Raw genomic sequence first — 13,213 nt, 5'->3', positions numbered from 1 at the left:
TCTTCTGGGTGGAGGTAATGTGCCCTCTGCACTGACTCACATAGCTGTGCTTAAGAGACACAATCCATAATGTAATTAACTGTACGTGTTACATCCTAGGGTTTATCTTTTTTTATTTATTATTATACATGTGCAGTAATGGATTGTACTACTGACTGTGTGTGTGTGTGTGTGTGTGTGTGTGTGTGTGTAGAGGGTATTGAGGCAGTGTTTGGTGTTTTGTGTGCTCTCTCTATCTCTGTCTCTCTCTCTCTCTCTCTCTCTCTCTCTCTCTCTCTCTCGCTTTCTCTCTCTCTCTGAGCGCATTCGCTAGAGTGGCAAGCGAATAGAGCATGGCTGTGAGAGCGATTGCTAAGTTTTCAGATTCTTCAAACTTTATTTTCTTTATTTTCTCTTTTGAGCACTTTAGTTTGCTGTAGGTTAGTGATATTAGTTAGTAGTTTGTGTGTCTGTGTGTGAGTGAGAGTGTGAGTGTGAGATGCGACATGGCGTCTACCCCTTTGGGGGGAGCGTTGCCTCTCTCCCTCCGGAATGGGATCAGGTGTGTTCCGGAGGCGAGCGCGTCTATCGAGGATGTTCTCCTTGCAGTAGGAAAGCAGATGGGCCATGATAACATCAACTCTGCCTCCATAATGAACAAAGCAGTAGTGATCTTTCTAAAAATCGAGAATCTGGTCAGCAGGTTAATTGAGAGTGGTATATAGGTGAAGGAGATGTATGTGTCAGTTACACCTTTATCTGCCTCTAAAATCACCATCTCAAACACCCCCCCATTCATCACTAATGAAGCCATCATAAAAGAGCTGACCAGATTTGGGAAAATTGCCAGAGCGTTGAAAATGATCCCGCTAGGCTGCAAAAATGCCACATTTAAACATGTACTGTTTTTCAGGAGACAGGTGTATATGTTCCTGAACTTTCCGAAATAAAACTCTGGAGGTGTCTTTTCGGGTCACTTGTGGGGAGAACTCCTACATGGTGTAAAGCAGCACTGAAAGTTTGCGAAAACTCTTCTGCCAACAGTTTGTCACACACTTCAATTATGATCAAACAAGCTGTGTCTAATCTAGAACTGAATATCACAGGATTCCAAAACATCTTAATTGATCAAAACAATGTAAATGTGCAAAAAGATCTTATTCAGAAGAAACAAGAATTTATAAGTACTATACGAGAAAAGGCCAAAAGTGCAATATTTAGAGCATGTATTATAGCTTGCAAATAATTTTATGCATGTTTTATGTAGATCTGATGGAAGTGTTACCTCAGACCTGGTGGAGATGAGAAGACTTGCAGTTGATTTTTACTCAGCCTTATATGCTAAAGAGCTCACAGAAAAAAAAAATGCTCAGATGAACTTTTTAAAAACTTGTCTGTGCTGGATAAAAACACAAAAAGTTTCTGGACTCGACGCTGACTTTTGAGGAAGTTACAACAGCAGTGCATCAGCTGTCCTCGGGCAGAGTACCAGGAAGTACGAGTACCTTTTGGGAAACTATAGGCAAAGTCTTTTATGAAGTTTTAAGTAAGAAAGTTTTAAAGCTGAAATACTTCCAAAAAGCTGTCAATGCACTGTTCTCTCCTTACTCCCAAAAAAAGGAGACCTGTGTTTGCTCAAAAACATGAGACCACTTGATACAAAAACATTGACATCACTGTGATAATCCAGAAAATTGTGGACTTCTTTTGGTCAGGACAACACTGACTGAGAGCTGCTGTCCTTGACCTCCCAGTTCATGAAGGAGGACAAGGGCTGATTGACATCTTCACTAGGGTGGCTGTCTTTCGTCTACAAGCAGTGCATCGCCTTCTATACCATCAACATCACCAGTGGATGGATGTGGCATGTGCACAGTTTAGTAAATTTTTTAATACAAATTCAAATAATCTTATCTAGGCTAACAGTATATACATTTCTAGCAGAGACATATCTGCCTATCTTCAGTTCAGATTTCATCTTTTCTAATGTTATATAAAAATGTTGTAATGGGATATGCTCCAGTACATTTGTGGCCTTACATAAAATAAGTGGGAATAAAATGCTCTTGCTCTCTTCAGCTGCTCTTGCTTTCCTCGGTTGCTCTTCTTCGGCCTGCACGTGCTTCGTCTGGTCACTCCGCTGACGGCCAGGTCCTCCCATGTGAGAGCCAAGGGAACTCGGGACTCGACGTCCCGCGAAAGAGTGTATGTCCATTCATACAGACAATAAACAGACAAAGAGCTCAAAAAATCGGTGGAACAAACTTTCGACCAAGCGCCAAGAACCTTTCCGAACCTTTCAAAGAACGCAAGGAAACACCACAAAGACAAGCAAATACATCTCCAATATTGTGCTCAAAGTGCTGGTGTATGAATCAAATAATTTGGATAATCCTATAGCAAATCGATGTAGACTCAAAGAAGGATGAAATGGTTCTTAAGGTATTGTCAACAGACTCCATAAAGTTAATTTTCACTGTACTGAACATTTATTTCACATTCTGTCTCTTTTCACCAACCTGTCTTATGTATATATGTGTTATATTAGTTCTCTTATGAGAGGTTCTCTCGTATTGCGTAAGCTAGCTTACGCTACGGGAAAGATTCATCTTTTCTGAGATATTGAAGCCAAAAAATTATCCTTAATTTTGTATCCATTGTCAACGCAGTGCGGCAGCTGCAGACCTTGAGCGGGCTAGCTAGCGAGCTCATTGGTTGCTCTGCGGCAACTGCTGCAGCCTATAGACGAGCTTGGGCGAACTCGCATCCAATGAGAGGCGTCCGCGCGCTCACTGCATCAAAGCCCGGCAAAAAGGGCATGACTAGAGTGCATATAAGCGTAGTTCGTAGGCTGGAACCCTGATTTTCATCTCTTCAGCGAAGCTCTTCGCATCACTGAACCGGAAGCCGTGTCGCCGTTCGAGGGGCATCAAGCAAGCGTGGACAGCGCTCGAAGAAGCCGGCCGTCTTCGCCACCTTCAGCCGTCCTGCGAGCTACGCCATCCGACGACGTATCCTTTTTAAAAGCAAGCTAGTTCTTAAAGAACTTCACAAAAGAGTACTGGCGTCTTTTTAAGATGCCTCGCTCCACTTGCGCCTCATGCGCGCTCCTCTCAGCACCGGAGACCGCCACATCATCTGCGCTCTCTGCCTGGGACTGGGGCATGCAGAGCTCGCCCTCGCCCGGCGGATCGCGATCTCTGCGAGGAGCTGCCGATGTCGACCCTGCGGGCTCGACTCGAAGCGCTCAGGACCGAAGCCGCCGTGCCGCCTTCCGTTCAGCCGCGCAGGAAAAAGCGCCGCACTCAAAGGCTGCCGGAAACAGTGGTAGAAGCGATTGCCTCGCCGGAGCCCATCCCTCGAGCATCGCCTTCACCCTCCCCACCCACCCGGGACGCGCAGTTGCCGCCGAGCGGCTGCTCTGCTGCCATCTCGGACGAAGAAGCGGAGGATAAGGGCTGTTCCATCATGGCTTCGGACAGCGAGGAGTGGTCAGGCTCACACGCCTCCTCCTCGGCCCAGGAATCCAGCAGGACCTGCGCCGGAGTCAAAGGGGAACTAACACGCCTCCTCACACAGGCCGTCGACCGCCTCGGGCTCGAGTGGTCACCGCCCCTTGAGCAGGCACCCAACAGACTTGACGGCTGCTTTCTACAGAGCCGCCGCCCGCAGCACCCGCTACCCGGGCCGCTCCCTTCCTGCCGGAACTCCACGCCGAGCTTTCCAAATCATGGAGCAGCGCCTTTCTCGGCCAGGGTCCGATCCCACGTCTCCACCTCTCTTGCTTCGGTGGACGGCGCCACTGAGAAGGGCTACGCTTCCATCCCTCCGGTCGAGGATGCGGTAGCAGCACACCTTTGCCCGCCCTCCGCGAGATGGCGGTCTAAACCAGTGCTCCCGTCTAAGGCCTGCAGAACAACTTCCGCCTGTGTTGGCCGCGCCTATTCCGCCGCCGGCCAAGCTGCATCTGCTCTGCACTCTATGGCTGTCCTACAGATCCTCCAAGCGGACCTTCTGCGGGAGTGGGATGAGGAAAGCAGGCATCCATCGGCGGTTGCAGACATACGGAGTGCTACGGACCTCGCCCTCCACGCTACCAAAGCTGCAGCCCAAGCTATAGGGAAGTGCTTGGCCGCGCTGACTGTGACCGAGAGACATCTGTGGCTAATGCTAGCCGACATGGGAGAAGCAGAGCACTCTACGTTCCTCAACGCACCGCTCTCTCCATCCGGTCTCTTCAGCTCCGCGGTGAGTGGTATCATTGACCGGTTTTCAGAGGTCCAAAAAGCCACACAAGCCATGAATCTCTTTCTGCCTCGTCGCGCTAGCTCCTCTGCAGGCCGCCCACGTGAGCCTCCTGCACGAGCCTCTTCACAGCGCCCAGCTCAACAAAGCCAGACTTCTCAGCGTCGACAGGGCGGCCGCCCTCGATCGCGCTCAGACAGACCGCAGACCGCCGCCCCCCCGCGGGCCTCGGACTAGAATTGCGCTGAAACCTGAACAACCGAAGTCCTCCTAGCTTTGTTGACAAAACGACGGATCAGTCCCGCTGTGGCCGGACCACCATCAAAGCTTCGCCCCTGTCAGTCCCCTTCCTTCAGTCTACTACAGTGGTAGATTCAGCAGCCAACAAGCCGGTGTTAGCGCCCGCTTGCCTGCGGCTCAAACGCCGTTTTCACGGCGACCCAAATAAATCTGGTAAAGAGCAAGCATGCCATATGTGTAGAAAATGTGCCTACAACCCAGTGTTCACCTCTACACACAAGCATTACACATCCGTGTCCATACCAGAGAGCAAACTTGTCTTATGTGTAGAAAATGTGCCCACAATCCAGTGTTCACCCCTACACACAAGCATTACACATCCTGTGGCCCTATCACGGCACACTCACATAAAGCGGTTCATGAACCGCTCGAGTGTTAGGGTTAATAAACGCACCCACGAATCCGTCGCGCGCCCATTCTCTGGCCGCTCTGTCACACGACCAGCCTTATGTGTAGAAAATGTGCCCACAATCCAGTGTTCACCTCTACACACAAGCATTACACGTTCCGTGTCCCCATCAGAGCACACTCAAAAGCGGTTACGAACCACTTCGAGTGTTAGAGTCAATAAATGCGCTCACGAATACGTCGCGGCGCCCATTCTCTGCCCGCTCTGTCACACGGCCAGCAAACACTTCTCTGTATGTAAGTCCCGTGCCCGTGACTATGCTTGCGTATCACTTAACAGACGTGACTCTTTCCCCATTCACCTCAATCGGGAAGTCACTCACAGAACAACCTGTCCATGCTGTCTGCGAGCAGTCCAGCATAAGCACAGTAAGCGGCTCACACATTCTGTTCAGCTGCTGTGTGCGGCAATCAGAGCGATTTGGCCACTCACCCTCTAACATTATGCTTCAAAGCGTGGGAAGATATTCCAGGGATATCCGAATGGGTGTTAAGCACAATAAAACAGGGCTATTTGCTACAGTTCGATCGCCATCCTCCTCGCTTCAGAGCGCGGCTCGAAACTACTGTGAACACGGAAGCAGCGTGCATGCTTCGTTCAGAAATAGCAAACCTTCTGTGCAAAAGGGCCATAGAGAGAGTGCCGCCTCCCTGAGCGAGTCGGGGTTTTACAGCCGTTATTTTCTTGTCCCCAAGAAAGATGGCGGCCTCAGACCAATATTAGATCTCAGGGTTTTGAACAAAGCGCTTGCAAAAGACCGTTCAAAATGCTTACAACCAGCAAACTCCTCGCGCATGTGCGCCAGGGGACTGTTTTATTTCTCTCGATCTGAAAGATGCATACTTTCAGATTCAGATAAATCCCGTCACAGGCCATTCTTGAGATTCAGCCTCGGCGGCCAGGTTTATCAATACACCATCCTTCCGTTCGGCCTGTCCTTAGCACCCCATACTTTCACGAAGTGCATGGACCTGGCGCTCGCACCCCTCGTGAGTCAGGGTTTGTGAATTCTGAACTATTTGGACGATTGGCTGATTTTGGCACAATCACATACGGAGCTTCTGTCTCACAGGACAGTTCTTCTCAGTCATCTGAACAGTTTGGGCCTTGCAGTCAATTGGACCAAGAGCTCACTACAGCCCAGTCAGACAATTTCCTTCCTTGGAATAGAACTAGACTCAGTGGCAATGACGGCTCAGCTTATCTACACAGCTGGCGCCGTGTGCAGCGACTAGCTGCGTCATTTCAGATGAACAGCCTCACACCTCTGAAGAAGTTTCAGAGAGTGCTAGGCTACATGGCCTCAGCCGCAGCAGTACTTCAACTGGGTTTACTGCGCACGCGCCCACTTCAGCATTGGCTAAACACCCGCGCGTCTCGCCGGGCTTGGGCCACAGGCCACCAGCCCATCAGAGTGACTCAGACCTGTATTTCAGCTCTGCAGCCCTGGACAGTGGCCGAGTGGTATCAGCGGGGAGTGATGATGGGAGCTGTATCTCGCCGAATAGTCATCTCGACAGACGCGTCCAACACGGGTTGGGGCGCAGTCTGCGAGGGCTCTCCGGTTTTTAGCCTATGGTCAGTTCAGGAAAAGCTCCTTCACATAAATTGTCTGGAAATGATAGCGGTCGAGTACGCGCTCGTGCGCTTCCTCCCGATCATTCAGGGTCACCACGTCCTGGTCCACTCGGACAACAGGTCTGTGGTATCCTATCTAAACCGTCAGGGCGGTGTCAGATCCAGGAACCTCTTCCATCTGACAAAACGCATACTGAGTTGGTCCCAGCGCCACCTGCGCTCGCTGAGGGCGACGCACGTGCCAGGCCACCTGAACGACGGCCCAGACAGACTGTCCAGAGACAATATTCCCCCAGGGGAATGGTCCCTGCACGCTCAAACAGTCCAGACGTTATGGCGCATATTCGGCAGAGCAGAGATAGACCTCTTTGCGTCAGAAGAGAACTCTCACTTCCCAATATTTTTCTCGAGCGAGGACGCAGCTGGCCCAGGACTGGCCCAACCGCCCGCTTTACGCCTTCCCTCCCGTCTCGCTATTGCCACAGGTAATGCAGAGGATCAGGGAAGCGCGCCACTCGGTGCTCCTCACAGCCCAGCTGGGAGAATCAAACATGGTTCCCGGAGCTTACGCAGCTGTCACTGACATCGCCGTGACCCATCCCAGTGAGAGCAGATCTCCTCTCGCAAGCTCGCGGAACGTTCTGGCATCCCCACCCAGAGGCTGGGCGCTACACGCGTGGGTGATCAACGACTACCCGTCGCTTTGCCAGAAGGAGTAATAAACACCATCATACACGCTAGAGCCCCCTCCACGAGAAGACTCTATGCGTCAAAATGGTCTGTGTTTTCAAAATGGTGCACCGAAAGAGACCTGGACCCACGGACATGTGGGGTGTCGCCGCTGCTCGTGTTTTTACAAGAGCTGCTGGATAAGGGCAGATCCCCATCCACGCTCAAAGTGTACGTGGCGGCCGTCGCGGCGTTCGCTGAACCCCTGCACGGCCAGTCACAGGGTAAAAACGAGTTGGTCATCCGCTTCAGGGGAGCTAGAAGGATGAACCCTCCGCGCCCCCCATCGGTTCCTATCTGGGACCTTTCTATAGTTCTTGAAGCTATGAAAGCCCCCCCTTTCGAACCGCTTCAATCCGTGGATGTGAAACACCTCTCACTTAAAACCGTTTTTCTAACTGCCCTATCATCATTTAAACGGGTGGGAGACCTTCACGCGCTATCTGTCAGCGCTGCGTGTCTTGAGTTTGGACCAAGTGACTCCAAGGTCATTTTAAAGCCTAGACACGGCTACGTCCCCAAGGTGGTCGGTACTCCTTTCAGAGCACAGATCATTTCCTTGTCGGCCCTACCAGCATCTGATTGCGAACGCGACGCCAATCTCCTTTGCCCAGTCAGAGCACTGAGATTGTATACTGCGTGCTCCGCATCTTTCAGAAGCTCCGAGCAGCTTTTCGTTTCGTTCGGAGGGTGCACCAAAGGTCTCGCCGCCTCGAAACAGACACTGTCCAGATGGATAGTGGACGCTATTGCTGCCGCGTACGCGTCAAAAGACCTACCAGCGGGATTTCCATTCATGACATATGTGTGGCAGTGGGCTGGGCTTCCCCCTCCACCTTTGTCAGATTTTACAATCTGGAAGTACCCACTCTGCAGGCTAAACTGCTAGCGGTTTAATACGCTACAGCTCCCCTGGTGAGCTGCATTAATGGGACACAGTCCACACAGACCGGCACCGCCGCTCTGTCTATGTGCTTATGTACTACACACACACTGGCCCGCACTCTTGCCGGCCAAATATTAATTCCCCACTCACAAGGGCTCCCCGGGTCCCCTTAATTCCCTGGGGCTCATGCAGTGGATGCTTGGCGTGCACGGCGTTGACACAGGGTTCCCGTAGCGTAAGCTAGCTTACGCAATACTGAGAGAACCTCTCGTAAGAGAATGAATCGGTTACTAACGTAACCTCGGTTCTCTCTAGATGAGGGAACGAGTATTGCGTAACCGGCCGTGCTTCGCGCCACGGCGCTTTTACGCTTCATTCAATGAAAACCAGGGTTCCAGCCTCACGAACTACGCTTATATGCACTCTAGTCACGCCCTTTTGGCGGGCTTTGATGCAGTGAGCGCGGATGCCTCTCATTGGATGCGAGTTCGCCCAAGCTCGTCTATAGGCTGCAGCAGTTGCCGCAGAGCAACCAATGAGCTCGCTAGCTAGCCCGCTCAAGGTCTGCAGTTGCCACACTGCGTTGACAATGGATACAAAATTAAGGATAATTTTTTGGCTTCAATATCTCAGAAAAGATGAATCTTTCCTGTAGCGTAAGCTAGCTTACACAATACTCGTTCCCTCATCTAGAGAGAACCGAGGTTACGTTAGTAACCGATTCGATTTATGTTTAGAATAGTAATAAAGTTTGTCTGTGTTCAAAGACGACTTGACTGTGGTATATTATGAAAAATAATCTCATCCATGTTTCTGAAAGATTTCGCTTCAAAGATGTACCTAAATACATGTGATATAATTTTAAATAAGCCATTTGAATAATATCACTCCAATAAGTGAATTAATCATAATTCTCTTATTAAAGCTAATTTCTTACAGTAGAAATTGTGAGTTGATACACTTTGACCAGCAGAAATGGGACTTATTAGTTTTGGTTTCATCCATATGCTTGAGGCAATATTTAAATAAATGTCAAAATTAAACACTCTGGACACTTTTGTCCATACCGCGTGTAAATGCGGGATAACGGGGTGTGACTTAACTTCTCTGGATAGTTTAATAGAAAGGCTTTGCAATGGCAAAATAGGGGCATAGAACAAAACCAGGGAGGGGCTTTCTCAGGTGGAGGCGACCAATGAGCCAAATGTCTGAGACAAAATGCATTAATAAAATAAAATATTGGGTGGGTCTAGCCCACCTTTGTCAATTGGCCTATGTAATTTATTGAAATGTAATCTGGGATGCTTACTATTCCAAATGAAGGACTTCGCTATACTATCAAATTGCTTGAAATAAGACAGGGGGATATCTATAGGGAGAGTCTGCTGCAGGTAGTTGAATTTTTATTTAATAACTTCCTTATTAAAAATTAATTAAATAACATTAACCTTCCCAATAATAGATAAATGTAATTAAGCCCACCTCCCCACATCGCTCGAAAACCTTTTTATTTAGGGGTCAAAATTAACTTAAAATGTCCCTGTAATAAGTGGATAAAAGCATATACAGTAATTTCAATATCATACAATGTTATTGAAAATACAAATAATATATAATAGACCAACTTCCAGCCAGCAGATGGCCAAGTGATGTGGCTTGTGATCTCTGATGTGTTGTCCATTAGAGGCAACACCCCGCAACAACCATGATGTGCCAAGCAGCAAGATTCTAATACATATGGCATGCATAGTTTACAGTTAGTGGTGGTTCGGGACAATATTTAATGAAAATGTCTAAAAACTTTCAGAGCAATCCCAACCCTAATTATGGCTAATAGGATTAAGGCAGTACAGAAGATGGGGCGGGTTCACCAATCAGATAAAAGAGGTGTTTACGTGCCGATCACATGTGCATATCAAATATTAAAACCATAAATACTTTTTTAAACAATGACAGAAAATGAAAATTGGGCCATTTACACATTTCTCTTTATTTGTTTTTCAATAGAAAATGAAATCGAGTTTGTATCTGCTTATTCTATTCATCAGTGTTAAAAACCAATAAAGAAGAAACCACATTTTTGTTTTTCAGGTTTGGATTTAAAAAGTAAAAAAGAATGGACGCAAAAGCACACAAACGTACACAGATTCTTTATGGTCTGTGTAATGCTTTGCAGTTGATTTTTCAGACCATACCAATCCAAAAACAAACAAAGAAAAACGGTTGAAACTTCTTTATAAAATGTTCCCTGTTACTTTATGAATGGATAACTGACTTTACCCACTTCTTTTCTCCAATTTTACTTTTCTAAATTGTGACTTAAATATATATTTTTTAATATATGACTTAATATATGACTGTTTTGCATCTTGCAAGTTATGCTATGGGCTGTACCATTACCACAGGGTTGTGGATGTGTGTGGGCTGGGAAACAGACTACTTATTACGGCAAGGAAATTTCAGGATTAGTTTAAAATGATGTTGGGGCCAGAAACCTATGGCAAGTGAGCCCCCACAGGCACTAAGTGTGGTAATTATTGGCACACGGGCGATAACGAGAAGCCGCCTGGCTGACAAAAGCCCCCACATAAATTCAGTCCACCTCTTACATTAATAAGTATTTTTACAATAAACGGTGGTGAGCTCTCCTGAATGGCTATTAATTACCTTTTTAATTTAGGATTATCAATCATTTCTTATGTATTAAGGCCTTTGTATTAAGCTATCTTGCAAATTGATTTCTCCTTGTACGATATTCATTCCAAACTGGAAGAAAACTGCCTTGTGGTGGCTGGCCAAGTAAAGAGCTCCGAATTCCGAAAATTCATCGTATACATTATAGATCTATAATAATAAATTAGTGTATTCATTTTGAAAAGATAAGTGCAAAATACGGGACTCTTTAACGCAATAGTGGCTGGCTGGATTAGCCAACCAAAACAGCAGTTCGGTAATTAATAGACCGCTGTAATGAAAAATTAATTCCTAAAAAAAAATATTAATACACAAGAATAGATACAAGAGAATAGATAAATGTAATTCCTTGGAGTGAGAGTGTAAGGAGGTTTGTCTACTGTCTCCCTATCGCCCTTGTGCCAATAATTACCACATTGCATGCCAATGGTGGCCACCAATGGTGGTCTCCGACCCCTGCATCCTTTTAAGCTACTTCTGAACATCCCTGCAGTAATAAACAGGGATGGTACAGCCCACAGAACAACTTGTTCCAAAATGTAAAAATTAAAAAATAGAAAATTGATGAAAAGTCATATATTCAAATTATTTCTTAAATCACAATTTAGAAAAAATAAATTGGAGAAAAGGAGAGGACAAAGTCGGTTATCCATCCGAAATGTAACCGGAAATAAGGAATAATGAAAGTTTCAAACCATATTTCAATTTTTAGATTTGGATTGGTATGGTCTGAAAAATCAACTGCAAAGCATTACACAGACCCTTTACAATCACCTTTGCATTTTAAAATTATACTTACATTATTATAGAACAAGTGGACTGCGGAACTGATGTCTCATGGGAAGAGATCTCTAGTCATAGTCTGAAATTATTTCACTCTGTCTCTATATTTCCTGTGAAATTCAGGGAGAATGAATTTGGTCTTTACCAACAGACGCTTTTTGTATCTCTGGATTTATATATTTAGCATAAGTGCTGGTCCTGTTAAGCTTTGGAGCCTATTCAAATTGCTTAATGTCTTAGCACCTTACAGGGGATATGTTCATTAGCTTGATTATGGCATTAATCTTTTGTGAGGGTGAAAATATTTTTTTGAGTTTTTGAGACAGTAATAGCATCTTGAAAATTATTCCAGATTCCAGAAATGAAGATGGCCCTAATCATTACAGTCAGTATGGATGAATGAATTGAACACATTATAGAACACTATTAATTGCATTTAAAGTTTTCTATAAATGTTTGTATACTTGTGTGTCAATGTTTATTAAAATATAATTTTTTTAAATAAAAAGTTACAGTTGAAGTCAGAAGTTTACATACACTTAGGTTGAAATCATTAAAACAATTTTTTTAACCACTCCACAGATTTAATATTAGCAAACTATAAATTTGGCATATCATTTAGGACATCTACTTTGTGCATGACATGAGTAATTTTTCTAACAATTGATTACAGACAGATTTACTCACTTTTAATTTACTACATCACTATTACAGTGGGTCAGAAGTTTACATACACTAAGTTATCTGTGCCTTTAAGCAGCTTGGAAAATTCCAGAAAATTATGTCAAGTCTTCAGACAATTAGCCAATTAGCTTCTGATAGGAAGTGTACTGAATTGGAGGTGCACCTGTGTATGCATTTTAAGGCCTACCTTCAAACTAAGTGCTTCATTGCTTGACATCATGGGAAAATCAAAAGAAATCAGTCAAGACCACAGAAAAACAATTGTGAACCTCCACAAGTCTGGTTAATCCTTGGGAGCCATTTCCAAATGCCTGAAGGTACCACGTTCATCTGTACAAACAATAGTACAAAAGTATAAACACCATAGACCATGCAGCCATCATATCGCTCAGGAAGAGAAGCACTCTGTCTCCTAGAAATGAATGTAGTTTGGTGCTAAAAGTGCAAATCGACTACAGTTTGCAAGTGCACATGGGGACAAATATATTAATATATACTTTTTGGAGAAGTGTCCTCTGGTCTTATGAAACAAAAATTTAACTGTTTGGCTATATTGTTGTGTTTGGAGGAAAGAGGGTGAGGCCTGCAAGGCGAAGAACACCATCCCAACAGTGAAGCATGGGGGTGGCAGCATCATGTTGTGGGGGTGCTTTGCTGCAGGAGTAATAAATTGAGGAGAAAGAAACAAACTATAAGCAATATAAGCTAATTAAAACAATCAAAAATAAGAAATACAAATTAAGAACTCTTAGCTTTAGGCAAAGTATTCAAGTAAATTTATAATTCTAGTCAAATGTGACGTACAAACACATATTCAGTATTACTGGTCTTCATGAGTACTGAATACATGAATACTTTTTAAAGACACTACATTAATCTAGCCAAGAGCAGTGAGTGGTTTCTTGTTGTTTTTTAAAAATTAATAT

Source organism: Xyrauchen texanus, chromosome 1, assembly GCF_025860055.1.
Source record: "Xyrauchen texanus isolate HMW12.3.18 chromosome 1, RBS_HiC_50CHRs, whole genome shotgun sequence".
Lineage (NCBI taxonomy): Eukaryota > Metazoa > Chordata > Actinopteri > Cypriniformes > Catostomidae > Xyrauchen > Xyrauchen texanus.
This window is presented reverse-complemented; position numbering follows the sequence as displayed.